Below are 19,233 nucleotides of genomic sequence, written 5' to 3'. Positions count from 1 at the left end.
AAATTATAACTTACCTCCTCCTCCTCCTTCTTCTTTTTTGGTGTGTGTTTGTGTGATACCTGAGGATTGAACCCAGGGTTGCTCTACCACTGAGCTACATCTCCAGCCTTTTTATATTTTTATTTTGAGACAGGGTCTTGCTAAGATGCCCAGGCTGGCCTCCAACTAACCATCTTCCTGCCTCAGACTCCTGAGTCACTGGGATTACAGGTATATTCCACCACACCTGGCTAACCCTCACTTTCGTAACAAATATTTTCAACAAATGTGTTCCTTACCTGCACTTTTGTGTCCCAGCCCTTATACAATTGGCCTTCATTGTGCTGTAGGACTGAAAATACAGGGAACCTGGTGACATTGGATAATCAATTTAACTATTCCTTGTCTCTGTTTTCACTGCCATCTAAGGAAGAAAAAATTTACTTCAACTTTAGCTAGTTATAAAGACCTTGGGAAAAAAATAAACTTAAAAAGGCTGCATGCATTTATTCTGCTTCTCAAATTTTTCTTCTCTTGAATTTCATCATCACAATCCTTCTCTTCAAGGTTTTATCATATTTTTCATCAATAATATTCTTTGTGTATGTGTTTAAATTCTTCAGCTAAAACAGGAATGATGAGACAAAAGTATTCTGAAATGTACAATAGAAAAATATTGCCTACTGGTTTCTTTTTCCAAATGAACAAAAGGTAATTTATAAATAAGCAGATTCTCAATGATATGTATTAAGATAGCAAGTCTATTAAGTGATTGAAATCTAAATCATCACTAATATTCTTGTCCCTGAAAGACAATATAATTAATGAATATTTGACAAATGGAGAAGGTAAGTTATAATTTAGCTTTTATTTCTATGACATTGTCAAGAATTGTACATTCCAATTCTTATGATTTGTTCATAAGGAGGCTGGTGAAGTACCAGTTTGGGTTAATTTAATTTATTTCACCAATTTATTCACTAGCACCGGAGTGGAAAACACAATTAAAGGAATGTGAACAATGGAGGAATGACCAAAAGAGGGTCCCTTCCTGTCTTCTGGGTACTTGCAGTCAATCTGAGTTCCTTACCATTCTGGGAAATATTTTAAAATGTAGAGAGCAGGAATTTGCAAGGTAGAGCCAAGGTCAACTGTCCAGTTTTGTAAAGTTTTATTGAAATACAGCTGTACCTGTTCATTTATGTGTTGTCTATGGTTTCTTTAGATCACAGTATCAGAGTTGAGCAGTTGCAACAGAGAGGCCTTTTGTCTGGCAAATTTGAAAGTATTTACTATCTGGCCTTTTCTAGAAAAAATTTGCTGACCTCAGATATAGGGCACATAGTCTTTTGGAAATTTTTGCTTTTGCTTCTGAATGTGCTCTGGTTTCTTATTTCTTAAAATGTGGATCCTCAACGAAGCAGCATTCTCAGAACAGCCTATCTTCCAGTACTTACATGGTTAATACCACATTTTTTAACATATTCCCAAAGCATTTACAAATAAAATTGCTAAGCTGTCAGTATATATTCAATGTATAGGCTAGTGTTAGCTCAATATAGTTGTTTTCCCAACCATGTGTTTTCTAAACCTTTAATCATACCCTCTATCACTAATGAACGTAAGGTCTCTTCATAACATCACTTTCTTCCTAATCTTCAAGGTCATTTTGAATTATAATTCAATCCTCAGAGCGACTAGCTATCCAATTTGGCACCATCTGCAAATTATATCAATTCGTCTTTTATTTTGTCACCAAGCCACTGAAAGAAAAGGTCAATTAAGTAGGTATCTTCAATACCACTTACGGCATAATGATTGGCATTTCAAGTTCAGAAATGACTGACTAGATCCTGTTTCCCTAAGAACAGGGGCTTCATGGTGAATGCAAAGAGTATCAGTGGCTCTGGGTGAACCTTGAGGGAAACAGTGACATTTAGAAAGGATGTTCTGGACAGCCAACTTTAGGCTAGACTTTGTAGAACCCAGGTCCCTTTCCACATTATAAATGTCCCAGAATGGTAAGATACTTAAACTGATCACAAGTGATTTTATTTATTCTATACACATAGGTGTTAGTGAATAAATTGGTGAAATAAATTAAATAAAATAAACCAAAATATCATTCTCCTCCAGCCAGATGATCTGCTCTGTCTGTCACATCTGGGTTTGTCATCTATTCTGGTTCTCCTCTCTTTCTTTGAACTTAAGCAAAGTCAGACAACTTCCTTTGGTCAAGAAGAGATGAATAGGAATTTAAGTGTTACTTACAGGGTGAAGTTTTGAAAGTCAGTGCATGATTCACCAAGTCCCTATTTCCTGTCTCAGCAACCATGGAAGTATGTGTCGAAAACAGTGACACATACTTCTACATACCTCCTGAGTGTCTGTGAATAGGTGACCCTTCCCTATTGTCCTGTGTAGACATGTAGCCTGAGCCAAAAACACACCTTTATTTTTCTAAGCCACTGAGATTTGGGGTTGCTTGTTACCAGAGCATAACCTCACCTATCCTGCCTGATACAGTAAGTATAAATTTTTCTAAAAAGTTTTATTAAGCTGGGCGTGGTGGCACATACCTGCAATCACAGCAGCTTGAGAGGCTAAAGCAGGAGGGTTGGGAGTTCAAAGCCAGCCTCAGCAAAAGTGAGGCACTAAACAACTCAGTGAGACCTGTCTCTAAATAAAATAGGGCTACAGACGTGGCTCAATGTAAAAAAAAAAAAAAAAAAAAAAAGGTTTTATTAAATCTAGAGACCATTCTACCATTCTTATATTCGGTGAATCTTTTTCTACATATATCTTGCACAGATCATTACCCATAGTACATACCAATTGAATATTTCTTGCACAAAAGTGAATTAAATAAAGACTGGTCATCTGGAAACTAGCTACAATATTTAAGATATCTTTCTTATGCATTTTCATCACTTAATCTATCTTTCTTTCTTTCTTTCTTTCTTTCTTTCTTTTTTGGTGCTAGAGATGGAACCCAGTACCTTGCACATGCTAGACAACTGCTCTGCCACTGAGCTATACCCCAATCCCTATCACTTCTTTATGTAGGGAATTAATGATAAAAATAGCTCCAGTGATTATGCAGTGTTCTGAGCATCTTTAAGATGGTTTTTGATTGAATTAACTGATCCTCCTCAACCTTAGATAAAAGGACATTGACGCCATATGACTGATTCATCAAGTTTTACCCTTCCATGTTATTGACTTTACCTGATTCATCCTAGGCCTACCAGGCCTAACCATAAGATTAGCTTTTGGTTAATAAAAGTGGCTTGCACTAACTATAGTGAAAAGTATACCTTGGACATTATTTGTCTATTAATATTACTATATTGGTGTGGAACTTCAATTAAACATTCTTGTATTGTGGGAGATTTAGAGAAATGATACAGTTTCACATCTAATAATAAAGATATAATCTTTCCTAAAAGATTTAAATTCCATAAAGTAGGGGACATGCCTAGCTTGTTTATGGCTATCTTCCCAGGACATAGAAGAATGCTTGGACCATAAGAAGCATTGATAATGTATGTGGATTGATTGAACTTTCATTATGGATGAAAATATGTGATGTGCATCCATTTTTATTTCCACTTTGGAAATGAGGCTCAGAAATATTAAGTAATTTACCCAAGGTCCTACATCCAAGAGATCAACCAGATTTGAAGCATCTCCTACCTCTGAGATATTTGTACTTTCTTGGATAGCATGGCACACTCAGGATGCAGTACAAGAGAGTGTTCTAGAGTCTGATGGACTGAATTGAATTATATCTCAACTACTCATTAGTTATATATCATTGGGAATTTCTAAAATCTAAATTTCTAAAATCTATCCCCTGATATTTTCTTTAAACCACAATGATATTTTCTCCCCTTCAAGTAGGTCCTGTATTTTATTTAGTTTCCCATAAGTGCAATTTTTTAGCACAGTGTAATTACTCAGCTGTAAGTACTCTCTCATTGGGGTCCTCTATGGTTAGATGGAATTCATGCTGCTTTAGTGACCCAGCCTTCCCCAAACCATTTTGTGAGATACCCAAAATGGATTTAGCAGAGGGTTATATTTCCTCTTTAAAATAAGCTACTTTGAGACCCAAATTTCATTTTGACCTTCCAATTCAATAATTATAGCCTACGATATTTTGTGTGTAAACCTACATGATTGTTTGCTTAGAACTGTCAGAACATATTTGGAGGCCAGCTTAAGGCATTTAAAGGTTTAACCTGCCCTGGAAAAAGATGCATTCTTTGTCTTGCAATAACATGTTAATAAAGTCTAAAGTTCCTGCATAAACAGAACTTGCTTCAGCGGGAAATATGAAGACATAAAGGTGCAGGATCATAAATGAACTATATTAGTGAACATCATTTACCTAGCATGGCACAATTTTACTTAAGATTAGTGAAGACCCAGTAAATAGAAAATCATAATATTTCTTTCAGTAGGGAAATCAGGATGAGTCTTAGCTTGATACAATAGAGATGTGTATGCTGTGAACAGAAAAAATGTGTGCAATATTTGCAAAGTTATATTTTCATAATATTTTATAACCCAAATTCAAATTCAATAAAAATACACTTCCTATCTCATTTTATGGTATTTCTGGAGGTATTTAAAGGCAGCCATTTTAGCAGTAAGTTATGACTTTATAAAGAGCATTTTAATCAATTTGTATATTGCATTTAAACTCTCTGGACACATGATTATTAAAAATTATATTTGAACATGGAAAACTGCCATTGTAATGTTCTGTCTCTTAAAATTGATTCCATCTTCAGAAATACTATTGGAATTAAATTCTGGAAGATCATGGGATTTTTGATGGGCCACGAACTTATCACAAGTCATTGGACCAATCGCTTTATCTTTGTGAGCCAATTTTATTACTGTGAAAAGGAAGTAATACACACCTCACAGCATTCCTGCAGAGATAAGAAGATAAACTGTATGCAAAAGTCTTTGCTTAATGTAGAATGCTGTTCAAAGATTAGTTGCCCTTCCTGAAAGTATGATTTTTGTGCTTTACTATTTTTGGCAGAAACTCTTTAAGATTGGTTTGTGTTGGTGCTGGCTTAGGTGGTGTGTAAACATTCACTCTATCCCCTTTCCTGGGCACAGACCTAAAACAGCACTGAGCTATTTTTAATAATGTTGTCACTACTCAAGGAGCAGTCAGCAGATGGACAAAATAAGAACAAATGATTTTTTAAAGACAGGTCTTATTTAACAGGCGATCTCCATGTACAATACAAGGGAAAGTCTCACATCTCTATTTCATATTAAATCTTCAGTAGAATGTATTAGAATTTAAAAGAATTATAACTTTACTTGGTGGTAGATATATGTGGATGAAAAGAACAAATTATTAGATGATCTATGTAGGTTACCTATTTACATTTAAAATTGTATTTCTAACCTATAGTTAGACCTTTTATCTATAGAGTTCATTTAAGGATTTACTTTCTTATCTTCTTAAATCCAAGAAGTTGTTTTAAAATGTGTATATGTAATTATGCAAATTCACAAATCTTAAAATTTTGAAACTATCAAAGCATGTCAATATGTGGGCTTAGGAGAGTTATTACTTCAATATATGTCATTATCTGCCATTTCAGTTATCAAAAATACAAGAACAGTCACTGTATTGTAAAAGGAGTAAACATAAAATAACCATACTGCATTATCTGCCAAAGGCCTGCAAAAGTGAAATAACTATTAATTACTATGCTCAAATAAGGCATTTGAGCCCTATTTCATAAAAGTTTGTTTACACTCTCATGTTTTATTTACTTCTTTGAAAATAATCTCCAGACCAGTTACCCTGATATTAAAAACATAAAAGACAAATCGTATAATGCCCTATACTTTGGATTGTCTTCCTACCATGCCTTCAGATAATGTAAGTTTGGTCACAGCCCATGATATAAAATACTAGCTGTTGACTCACAGTTACACTAGAAGGGCCAATTTTGCAGACTGCCAGGATAAAGATGATTTTAATTAAATTGCACAAATCCCTTTGTACTGCAACCAAACCCTATACAGGCAGGCTGACACTGAGCCGTTCTGGCGTGTGTAGAGTTAACCAGGTTACCGGTGTTTCTAGTTAACTTCTTTCACCAGGAATGCAATTCATGTTTACCTATATAAGGAAACCTGTTAGGCTGACCTGAGTTTGGCGGATTTTTGCGCTGACTGAGAGGCATGTAAGCACACACCCTGGAGAGGGGGAGCGATTCCCAGCTGGACAGAGCAAGCTTCCTGAACGCCCCAGCCATTCAGCTGATCCGAGGCAAAGAGCAGAGCCGGCACTTGCCCCAGAGCAGCCTGCTTGGAGGACCTACAGGTTTGCCTCTTCCAGATCACAATTGAGGAACAAAAAACTTCGTCCTCGGAAAAATGGGGAAGCCGGTGAGTCTTACTGCTCTCTCTCTCTCTCTGCTTGCTTCTGCTAAGGGGCACGCCTCACTGCTCTCACCCAGGAAGCAAAGTGAGAGGCGTTGCTCAGCCTCTCACCCCACAGCTCCTTCCTGAACAAATACAATGCTTTGTGGATACTTCCAGCCAACTTTCTCTGTCGGTTTTGCACATCAAAAATCCACCGAGGCAATAAGTTTAGCACCTTAGACATTCCAGAGAGTGTTTTTACAAGGCAAGAGTTTCTATACTGTTGCGATGAACAAACTTTCTCATCTTTGCTGCACTCTAAAACATTGGAAATGAGTTTGGGGGTGCTTTGTGAGGAACGCTGAGTCCCCAAGGAAGTAATAATAAATTGAAGCGGGGGGTTCTTAAAGCCACAGAGTGTGTGATAGTCTGCAGAAGCTTAATTTGCCACTAAAAAGGCAGTCTGAAGATAACATTTTTCATTCACACAGCAGCAAAATCTTTGCATCCTGTACATGTAATAAAGGACACCTTCTTAGACACTGAGGAAAGAAAGAAGCCGAGCTGCCCTCTTTGTTCTAGACAATGTATAGAAGTTCCCTCTTGCATTTTGACAACTAGCATATGTCTATTTATATATAAGGCGAGAATAATGAATAAGGCTTTATGTCAAGGGCATTGCGGTCAATTGAGTTAAAATTTGGCTATATTCTATATATATACAAAAGTCTCAATCTGAATGTAATTAAACATAGAAATGTGAAAGTGTTTAACAGGCTTGTGGCGAAATGTTGGTTACATTTGGGAACAGCCAATTTTAACTGAAAAGAAACAAAATACTATTTCCCTCAAGTGAGGAGGCATAGGTAAAACTTTTGAAAAGTCAGTTTTTCATAATTGTCAAAAGTGATTTGTGTCATCATTTTTTTGGGGGGGGGGCATGGTGATATTCTGAATTGATTTAGCTGTGATAATTATATTGAATGATTTGTCTGATCATCTTTTAGAGGAATATTGTCATTTTTCATCATGAACAGAGACTTAATCCAAAAATTTGAGGGAGGAGGATTGTACTACTGACTGCAACAAGTAGCACTAGGACTCCATTTCAGATTTCTGATATTGAAAAAGTAATTCTTAAATTAGCTTAAAGTAATCAATGCAAACAAGAAGATTTGAGAGAATGCCCACTCTTATTAATGGCAAGTCATAGTCATCTTAAACAAAGATTGGCAACTGTCTGTTCATAAGGACAAAAGCTCTGGCAAATTTTGTTTAGGGTCCTTAACTCTAAAAAGCATAACCATCCTTAGTCACACAGTTTAAATGAAACTTGCTTGCTTCCAGGAGAGGAGATGTTTTAGTAAATAAAAATTTTAATAGCACAAGTAGCAGAGGGGACAATACAAATTTTTAAACCTTGTTATCTCCTTGCTGCTGCTTAGAAAAACAGGAGTCTTGATATGGTGCTGCTATCAATGAGAGTGAGTAACCCAGGAGACACAAAACACTATTTTAAAATATATGCTTAATAACAGATGGTTTAATACCAGGTTGTGTCACCCTGCTGATGAGATGGCCCCAAGCCAAATCACCCAGCACGTCTGCCGTTTTTCCTGCGAGTTGATATGTACATAGTTATTATACACTAATTACATTAACAGCCAAGGGAATATATAGCCAGAAAGATACGTCTCTTAGGGTGGAGAGGATGGGGGGAATGCACGGGGGGTTTTGGATCTCATGTTTAGAATTCTCCTTGCCAGTGGCATATGAATTACTGCAGATGACTGGGAGTCCTGACTGTAGAATCTACTCATCCCAGGTTCCTCGGTAGCTCATTTGGGAGTAATAATATTGATCATAGTATTTAATACTTTGGCATTAACAGAACTGCAAGAGGATTTATTCTTGAAGATTAACATTATTTTAGTGTCCAAACTATCCTCCAATGAAGAAGAGTTTGGATGCTGAATTGTTGGATTAACTCTTTTCAAGTTACTGGTACTATGTTCTTATATGGAGGATACAACTTTTGGCAACCTCCTTAAGCTTGTACAATGTTAGTAGATGTTCTGGTTAAAAGGGATTTAAAAATTCTGGGAAAACAACAACAAAAATTGGTCTTCTTGATGCCTTAATATGCTCATAAGTATTATGACTCCTCATGAGACAAAGGAGAATTTGCTGCAAAGTTAGTGATAGCTCATTTTTTTTTGGCTGATTATCCTGAGAAATGTTCTGTAAGACAAAGCTTCCCAATGGATAGGCCACAGAGCATTGTAGATAATGAGTAGGTTGTAGACATGACCAGTTGTTTACCTCTCTTGGCACCTGGGCTATCAGGCTATGCCTGGATAGAGGGGATTCCCATAAGATTATCTCTGGACCACATAGCTGCCTCTGTTTTCCTCACTTTATTTAACAAATTAGATCAATTTCTATCTGTCATATTGTATAAGAGACAGGAAATGGCCTTTGACAATCTAGGTCTAGAATATTGATCGAGCAAGTTAAAATGCCACAACTCTGTTAACTTGAGCTTTGGGACTCAAGGAAAAGAAAAATATCCTAATTCATATCATCTTTCGTGAGATTATGGGAGTGTTAAGGCCCTCTGTATGTCCTCCAATGTGTCCTCTTTATTCCATGAAGAATTTAAGAAGGTGTTCTGGACTGTGTGTGTGTGTGTTCTATTCTTAAAGATTTCCTGAAAAGCTAAATGCAGAGTGTTTCTTTGTTAGATTCTTTCTAATGTTTGGTTATTGCTTCTACTTTCCTTTCTTAAATTGCTATTTGTTTGGTTGGGATTCTCCTGCCACCAGTATGGCTTACTCCAAGGACAAGGGACATAAAAGAACCTGGCTTCAAAGGTTATTTATTAAATGCAAATTCTTTTCCTTGGAAACTGTACCAAATTTGTACTAAGCATTCCTATCCCTGATGAACTTTCCCTGGCTTTCTCTGCCTACCATTTGACATCAATTACCTTTCAAAAACATTTTGCGTTATTAATTCCTGTTACATTCATTCTGAAAATATTTATTGAGTGCCTTTTGAAGTCTTATGCTAAGTACTCTGGAATAAAAGTGAGTATATAAGAGACAGATGAACTTAAACAGAGTTTTCATGCACAGATAACACCCCTGCAGAGTGAAATCTCATGACGTGAATGGTATGCAGCATATGAAGTACAATTTGTTGAAAGTTTACTGGATCACCCACTTTTTGCTGGTCATCTTTTAAGTCAGAGGTTATCAACTGGTGGGCACTGGTGACCAGGGTAACTGAAGCATCAAAATACTTATGCTTTCATTGATCAGATGATTTCCATGAAACAAGATGCCAAGTAGATGACAAAGAACTTCATGTGCTAATAAAAGAAAGGCACTACCTGAATTTCCCTGCAAGTCATCTATAGATGACAGAGAGATGATACTACATTAGATTTTGTTAATGTAATCTTCAAGACCACACTTTGAAGCTGGGAGTGTAGCTCAGTGGCAGAGCACTTGCTTAGTATGTGCAAAGTCCTGGGTTATTAGGGATTCCTGGCACACCACATGGAGAAGAGATAAGTCTGTAGCACTAGATAACTCAAAAGCTTTTATACTGATTTATGCCCACTGGAAAGTATTAAGGTATAGGTTCAGTAAAAGTTTTCAAGAGGAAGATAAGAGCAGTTGCCATTACTTCTAAAAGGGTATATGTAAAGCTTAAAGTTGGGGAACAAGAATTAATAACTGGTTTGCACTGGTAGGTTTTGCCAAGTACCTAGGGCACTGGTAAAAATCAATTTAAAATATATTTATACTTGAATGAAGGTTAGTCAGTGAGGTGAGAGGCAAGACTTCTAGTTATATGTAAAACTATATTTCCATTTTTTAATTAATTATTTGTAATCACATAAGAGAATCTTCTGAGAATTAACCTTTTAAAGATATTAAGTACTTCTTATGTTAATGCCAAGGGTTCAGTTAATGTTGTTTTTTATTTAAAAAGAAAATAAAATGGATTCCAATGTTTTGGGAAATTTAACATTCTCATATATGCCCGGTACTTAATAGCTGCATCTACATTAAGAATGGCTTGAACTGTGTGTGAGTGGGAATACTCACACTCTCTTGTGAGATACTCTTCACTTGTCTAAACTTGAGACACAAATGAAGTTAAGCAGAACCTCCTCAATTTGACAGTTTGAGTTTTAACACGTGACAGAAATGGAATTTTGGACAACGAGTTTGAGGCAGGAAATGCTGCATTATTTATGGGTACTATTCTGTAACAAAGCCTTGGTTATTTAAACCAAAATTATTTTCCCCCTTGAGTATCTAATTGTGTAGTTATTTATATCTATACTGACACATTCATCATGCATTGCCTTGGGATACAAAACAGTATAAAAACTACCAGAGAACAGATAACAACTTTACTCAAACTGATAGCCTTGGCATAAGGTTAGGAAACACCAAAAAAAAAAAAAATGATAGTGTTTCCCAAGTTTATTTCAAAGCAGTGGTTGGTTGGGCCAATTCATTTTCAACTTCTCAGGAATTCAAGTTCCTCATCTATCAATGATAACATAAATACTTCATCCAATAGTTATGAATATTAAAAATGGTCATGTCTGTGAACACACCTGGAACAATGCTGAGCATGAGAACAATCAATTAATATTGGTTGGATCTGAAATGGTGGAACAGGTGGGGGTGCATTATTATCTTAAAGTAAACAATTCAGGGATTGAAGAAACAGAAGCAGACACATACTCATAGCCCCTCAATGATTTAAAATTTCTGTTTCAGTGAAGCAGGGTATATCTTCTAATCACTTCTACTGGTCCTCTTTGCTTATTTTTTTTCCTATTTGTCCCTTATAGGTTATTGTGTTTGAGACCCTTGTTATAAAGACATCTTCCTTCTGTAGCATTCTGTTATCTCCACATAGGTTTCTCCATTTTAAGGTGTTTTCCCAAAAGTAACATGTTTTATAAACAAAGCAAAATATTATTACTTCATACCTATTAATTTAACACTTGAAATGGACTAGTAAATTTATTGAAAATTTTCTTAATAAGCAGAACAACTCCATGGCTTCAGTTCATGACAATGGTTTTTCAGGGGTCTTGAGGGTAAACCTTTCTAAGGGTATTATGCCCCTAAGGTTACCCTCAAGACCCCTCTCCAGCTCCCCATCCCAGCAGAATGAAATATTTAATCTCATGTGGCTCCCAAGATGTGGAGAGAATATCTGTGGGATGACATACACTGGCAAGAGTTCATTCCCTGCTAAGGCAAGTGAGGACCATATGGTGTTTGTGTGATGAGGAAGCTTTATCAAAATGTAGATTGAGTAGTTTTCTATATCTCACTTATTTTCACTGAATCTCAGGTACCATTTATTATAAGATACAACACTAAGAAAGAAAATATTTTGAATTAATCAATAACAATGCTTTCTTGGTGCTTAAATATTTTATACTACCTTTACTGAAAGCACTCTTTTAGGCTTATGTAGGCTGATGACTTAAAATCACATATTCCTTCTGTGCATACATAAAATTAAAAATATAGGGAAGATATACTTAAGAAGTTTCAACTTTTTAACACTGCAAGTCATCATATCTGCACTTTTCTGCACCATGCCATATACTTTGTGCCAAAATTAAGTGTTTCATTAAAAAGAGCTTCTCCAGTATCTCTGATTCTCTACCAGGAGGGAACAATTAAGACTCTTCTCCAGATGCTCCTATGAGAGAATACAATTATTCATTTGTACCTCCAAAGAATGTCCACCAAACTACTACACTTCTCTGTGAGCTAATTCCTTAATCCTTCTAATACATGTCCACAAATGCATTAAGAACCAGCATGCTTGGTGAGTTCCATATGTCTCCCAGGTGTCTATATTTCTGCCAGTACCACCTGAGCCCCAAGATGCTGACTCCTCTCTCTCTCTCTCTCTCTCTCTCTGGGAAAATCCTCCTTCATCCTTCTTTGAGAGACTGCCAGGTGACTTTTCTTCCACTAATGACTAAGGTTAGATTCAAATAATGCCTATAGCTGGGCACAGTGGTGCACACCTGTAATCTCAGCAAATCGGGAGGGAACTGAGGCAGAAGGATTGCAAGTTCAAAGTCAGCCTCAACAATTTGGCAAGGCCCTGACCAACTTAGCAAGACCCTGTCTCAAATAAAAAATAAAAACATGCTGGGGGTGTGGCTCAGTGTTTAAGCACCCCTGGGTTCAATTCTTTGTAACCCCCCCCCCAAAAAAAGGCTATAATTTAACTTAAGTGATAATAATATGAACTGCTGTGATCAACAATTGTTGTAGACAAGGAATGACAATTATATCATGACTGCAGCCTAGACAGCAATAAATGGAAGACACCTCCCTATACCAGCTAGGTGAAACTAGGAAAGAATTTCCCCTGAGAACTCATCAAATAGGGTATATCTTCCCCATCTCACAGGGAAATCTCAGCATTAGAGAAGGATTTTGTTGTCTTTTAAGGTATACAGAAGGCATTTCTATCCTAGCAGAAATCACATGGCTTTAGGGAGGGCAAGATCTGTAGTTGCCATATTTACTGCTTTGGCATGAACTTCTTCCCAATTAAGACTTAGTAAGAAAGTAAGGTCCTTGTAAGGATGAGACAAGGAATGGGATAGCGTTAGGGTATAGCAATGTAGAGAAGGCAAGAAGAAGAGAAAAATAAGTAGAAGCTCAAAAGTCATTCAAGAATAGTTATCAAATATCGGCTGTACCCAAGACATTTAATACCAGAGCTTAAAATGGAATCCGCATTTAAGTACCTAACAGTCTAATATGGGAGAAACCACTGATAAAACATCACACAAAGGGGCAGGTGCACCTGAAATAAAACTATAAAGAAGAGCTACATGTTGCCATGTGCATGTAGTAGGAAGATTTTGCTAATCAGCAAAGAAGTCAGAGAAAACTTCCTAAGAAAGGGATGCTTGAACTGGGAACTAGAAGAACAGAATGAGTCCATGTTATCAGAGGAATAAGAAATGGCCATACTGTATTAGGGAGTTTTCAATAAGGAAGATATTTGTTGTTCCAAAAGTGCACACTGGCAGCAACCTGGAAAATAGATCAGATCTGAGAGGCATCAGAGTGAATATAGATGGACCCAAAAGGAGATAGGAAAGTGGTCCAGGGAAGATGATATCTACATGCATTAATAATATGGAGGTCAAGGTAAAGAAAAGTTGGATGACTTTCAGTTATATTTCAGAGTTGAAGTCAACAGGAGGTGAATAATGGATGTGACATGGAAGATGGCGAGGGGTAAGAAGGTGTCAAGGCAAACTCTCAAGAATTTGACATAACTAGAAAGATAGTGCTGTCACTAATGACGTCTAAAACAATGGAATTCCACCTGGTCTGGGGAAGGGAGAAGAATCATTGTGGCCTGATGGAGTGGAAACAGCATGAACTTTGAGGCTGAAATTCATGAGGTGGGTTAAGTCCTAGCTCTTCCACTCACTAGCTGTCTGATGCTAAATTTCTCTGAGCCTCAGCCTCTCATCTTTAAAAATAAATCCATAAATATCCACCTCAATTGCTGTTGGGACAATCAAAAGAGATGTAACTGACTGCAAATCACTTCCTTACAAGTCCTACACAGGAGTTCCTATTATCACTCCACAAATTCATCAACAACAGAGGCTGCAGGGAGAATGACTATTTTCAATAACTTCCTGGGGGCTAAGTGGGGGTAGGGCCATGTGTGAGGGTCTTGACAGCCAAGATCTCAACACTCTGTAAGTTTTCCTAAAGTGAAGTTCTCTCCTTTTTGATAGTATACAGGGCAGCTATTAACTTCGGCTGTCTGGTAAATTCCTTCTATTGCATTCCAACCCCTCTCTCCCCTCCCCTCAACCTGGATTAAGGGATCCCATATAGGAGCAAGCTACACTGCTTCTCTCAGCTGAGATCCCTTATCACTTGTAAGAGGACTATAGGATTTAAGAAAGTGTAACCCAAGAGTTTGCACTAACAGATGAGCACACTTGATTAACTTCACACTTTCTGTAGGGTTTGGGTGAAGGCTTTACCATTCTGTTTTTCTAGCATCCATTTAGCAAGAGCATTTTATATGACATGGGTAATTTCACTGCCCTTGAGTGACCTCAGTGAATTCCTTTCTGGCTTCTAAATATTCTCTCATTAAAGAGAATCACTAAGCGGTGAAAGCTGCAGCCATAGGGTTAGGAAAACCTTGGAATGGGCAGGTGAGAGGGGGTTAACCTGTAGAATCCAGGTATTAGCTTCCCCCTCTACAGGTGTTCTGTTATTGTACTTGCGAATCACTATAATATTCTTTCCTGTTGCCTTGTTCCATTTCTTTCCCTTGGGCTGGGGCTGGGGCTCAGTGACAGAGTGCTTGCTCCTCACATGTGAAGCACTGAGTTCGATCCTCAGCACCACATAAAAATAAGTAAACAAAATATTGTGCCCATTTCTTTCCCTTTGCTCTTGGCATACATTATTTAAGTCTCTTTATTTTATAGCTGCATAGTATGACTACAATTTGGGTGTATGTGTGTAAAAATGTTGATGAAAACCACATTTATCTTTCACTGAATTATTAAGGTGGTTATATTTGCCATCAAGCTCTTATTTGGGATCCCCAGCACCACAAAAAAGATTTTTTTTTTCAAAAAAGGGATCCTATTGGGTTATTTGTTTACACATAACAAATATTTATTTTGCCATAGAAACACATGCAGGACAGAGTGGGAGGCTTTCCATTTTGTCATTTCACTTGTATAATGTTTGGGGAGAAGATTGTGAAGCATTTGTATTAACTTGCAGGTGACTATTTCTTCTTGGGTCTGGATTGAGTTATGTCAGATTTTACTATATAAACCCCAACTTGGATTTGGGTGACTGTGAAGGGTCGAGAAAGAAGTGAACTAGAAGCTGGTATCTGAAATAGAAGTTTTAGGCATGTTTTTAATAGCTCCCTCTTTCCACCACTTTCCCCTTCCTTCATAGTGTCTGCTCTATGTGGCCTGTTTTGGTGCAAATGCTTTTCAAGATATAATGCCAGTGTAAAAAGTCAATTTTAAATTGAAGGATTGCCATTTTTACTTCATAAAGACCATCTTGGGGGCTGGGGATGTGGCTCAAGCGGTAGCGCACTCGCCTGGTGTGCGAGCAGCCCGGGTTCATGCTCAGCACCACAAAACAACAAAGATGTTGTGTATGCTGAAAACTAAAGAATAAATACTAAAAATTTTCTCTCTCTCTTAAAAAAAAAAAAAAAAAGACCATCTTGGTTGTGGCTTTGCTAAGTTCAAAGCAGGAGCATTCCATAGAAACTTCAAATTAGCCTGTGCAATAGCAGTTATTCCAAGCCTGGAAGTTTTAAGAATCACAATACAGCAGAAGGAGCCAGAGCTAGACAGTGTCAAACAGAAAATGAATTCACTTTGTCCATGAATGGAGTTACCTGCTAATAAATCATTTGCTAATAGTTTGAAGATAATGAAGGAACCTGGAAGAATAATTCCAAGTGAAGGTCACAGCAAAGACAAAACACATCAAACAGTACAATCAATGATAAATGGTGAGAACTTCTGTTTCTAGACCCCAAACCAAGTTCTTACAGAGATAAAGACGTGAGCTTTGCACACCATCAAGCCTTCTGGTCTGTTTACCTTCTCAGAAAGATTGAAACTGGGGAGGAAGAAGGTCTCTGCCAACAGACTTTGGGTCATAAATTAGTTAATAAAATCTGTCCTCTGTTATCTCTGAAATAGCCTATTTTATATATAATTGTCTATCTGATTTATTTGTTTCTCTGCTTAATCCATCCTGTATTTTGGTAGCATAAGTCAATATGTGAGTTTTAAATTTACAAAAGTTTCTTATAAATGACCAAACTTCTTATAGTGTGTGTGTGTTGTGTGTAATTTATTGCCTTTAGTCAGGAATTTCAAAGCTAACTTTAGGTTTTAGAACATCAGTGATTCCAATGAAATATGCATATTGTTATATTCCAGAATATGTTTATTTTTATTTATTTTAAAAATAATTTGTATTAGTGTTTCAAAGACCTTTTCAGAACTTGTATATTTCTAGTAGATTATTTCTACATATTGGTGTTGGTCCATTCTGTTCTTGTGTTCTTATTTTATCTACTAGAGTCATTATCAATAATAAAGCAGCACTATATGTATCTTTGTACATATACAATGTGTCCATTTGAAAGTCTCTGTTTTAAGGAGGGTAGCCATTTTTATGGTTTTTTTCAAAGTCAGATAAAAGATACAAGAAAAGAATATAATATTTTTGACTGGTTAGATTGATTGGGAACGTAAATGGAAGACCAAAAATGTTGGGGGTGGGGAAGAATAAAGAAACAAGAAAAGGACAGAAAAAGACAAGCAGCCAGGAAGAGAGGTCCTAAAACAGCAAAAATCCACTCTCCCCTCTCTAACCAAGTCTGCCTCTCATATAGAAACCAAATCCCAGCTAATAGGTACAGAATGAAAAGATCAAGAAAAGAAGCCACAAATTGCTATAAAATACTGGAGACAGAGAAAGAGAGAAAGAAAGAACAAAAGAAAGAATGAGAAAGGTACTTCAGGCAAAATGATTACAAAGTTAATGAAATGAGTAAAAAGGGGAAATAAAGAAGAAAGTACGAAATGAAAAGGTAACATTAATGCATCAAGAAATAAGAAATGTTGACAAAAGCAGACACTGTGCTTGAGTTGATGGGTGGCTGAGAAAACACTGCTCTCTGGGTTTCTGGGTGAAGAGAGGAATAGGGAGCACAAAAACAAAGGTGGCCAACTAGAAAGAAACAAAAATAAGGTGAAGGGGCTGTCATTATCCCACATTCAAAAATGGCCAGCTAAGAGATGAGTCCCTAAGAATGGCTTAGCAATAATGTCCTGGTGGGGTTCATTCCAGTGAAGCTGACCACTGGAGATGATAAGGCTTGTCTAATCTTTGTAATTAGTCCTATTCTACCACATTAGAATGAATGAAATTTGCTTTTTAAATGGTCGGACTTGAAGCAGAGTGTGGTGGCCCATATTAAACCAGGTACTGCTGGTTCAATAAATGACTCCTGGGACTATGGAAAGCATTTGTAGGATTAACTCTTTAGGCCACCAAGTGGCTAGTGGCTTGGGAGGCTGAGGCAAGAAGATCACCAGTTCAAAGCCAGCCTAGCAACTTTAGCGAGGCCCTAAACAACTTAGTAAAACTCCATCTCAAAATTAAAAAATAAAAAGGACTGGGGATATGACTCAGTAGTTAAGCACCCCAGATTCACAGTGTAAAAAAATAAATAAATAAGTATGTAGAAAAGGTTTGTATAGCGGGAATCCAAGGCTTGTAAGCTGTGAGGTACTCCAGAGGAGGCTGGGTCCTCCTGAGTTAATGAATGATTATCCTAGTTCAGTGAACAATAGCCTGGTGGCCTAAAGAGTTAATCCTACAAATGATTTCCATAGTCCTAGGAGCCATTTATTGAATCAGCAGTACCTGGCTTAATATTTATAAAATGTTTTGAATTTCTGCAAGGGAGAGAGAGGGGAAAGGCTATGGTATGTGAATCCGTTTCTGTTGTTAAGCTTCACCAAAGTACCCAGTGCTTGACTTGGTAACTGCCAGGCTTACAGCCTGCACATGAAATTCCACATCTAGTCTCTTGTGGGTTTGGTCTTGCTCATTCATTTTTACTGTGATTTCCCTTGCAGTAACTTATGTTTTGCAATTCAGCAACCCGAGTAATTGTTTTTATGGCAAGTTTGCATCTCACAGTCAATCACATGTTTCAAGGCCCATTTCAGAAAACTACTTTGACACAGTGTGTTAACAGTGAATTATTAATTCTTACCTGCAGCAAGGAATGGTGCTCAGAGTGGTCAGGGAAAACTTGCCGGCTGTTGACTCACAGTTATACAGCTGTATTTAAAAATCTAGTGGGCAATTGTGAAGATGGCAAACTTTACTTTGATACAGTGCCATAGCACCTCCATTAGTGGCCTGGTTAAAATGCAAACATCTGCTTGCTTTTATTGCCCATGTGTTACTTAAGATGGTCTGTTTCTTTATGACGTAAATCACCGGAATCTACTGACTATTTTTAAAGACTCTTTTAGTGTTTCCCTGAAACAATCACTCTTTACGATTGTTTAATAGATAATTGGCCCTTTAGGTACACAAAAATTATAAAGATCATATTTTCTACTCTGCTGACCTTTTCCAAGGATGACATTTTAACTAAAGTACCCTGCCTGCCTTTGGAATTTGTTGTCTTTGGGGGCTGTATGAATCATAGATCCATGTTAGCACATAAGGTCAAAAGAAACTGCATTGCAGACAACTAAATGTGAGATAACCAGCCGGCTATATTTTGCTCACTGACCAGAGTTTTGTGGATTTGCCTAGCTCAATTTGCCTTGCAAATGTTTGCTGTTTCCTTACCTATATATTTATCTTGCCCTGGTAAGCTGTTGGGCAATTTATTTGCCCTCCAGGCTATGCACATGTCCAGTGCAGATAAGCTTTAGGGCAGCAAGGACCATCATTTTTTTTTTTTTTAATTTTATTTTTTTTATTTTTTATTTTTTAATTTTTTATTGTTGGCTGTTCAAAACATTACATAGTTCTTGATATATCATATTTCACACTTTGATTCAAGTGGGTTATGAGCTCCCATTTTTACCCCATATACAGATTGCAGAATCACATCAGTTACACATCCATTGATTTACATATTGCCATACTAGTGTCTGTTGTGTTCTGCTGCCTTTCCTATCCTCTATTATCCCCCCTCCCCTCCCCTCCCCTC

At 37.1% G+C, this 19,233-nt stretch overlaps 1 protein-coding gene across 1 annotated transcript in view; it reads left to right on the top strand.

Annotated features, from left to right (window-relative positions):
- Nucleotides 1–5,983: 5,983 nt before the first annotated feature.
- Nucleotides 5,984–19,233, top strand: part of Mid1 (midline 1) — a 369,304-nt gene continuing 356,054 nt past the window's right edge. The window contains exon 1 of the mRNA XM_048796511.1: nt 5,984–6,411. The gene's annotated coding sequence lies outside the window, so the exon portion shown is untranslated. The remainder of the gene's footprint in view (nt 6,412–19,233) is intronic.

Source organism: Marmota marmota, unplaced genomic scaffold, assembly GCF_001458135.2.
Source record: "Marmota marmota marmota unplaced genomic scaffold, marMar, whole genome shotgun sequence".
In the NCBI taxonomy this organism is placed as follows: domain Eukaryota; kingdom Metazoa; phylum Chordata; class Mammalia; order Rodentia; family Sciuridae; genus Marmota; species Marmota marmota.
The sequence above is the reverse complement of the archived record's forward strand: the minus strand, read 5'-3'. Positions and strand labels throughout refer to the sequence as shown.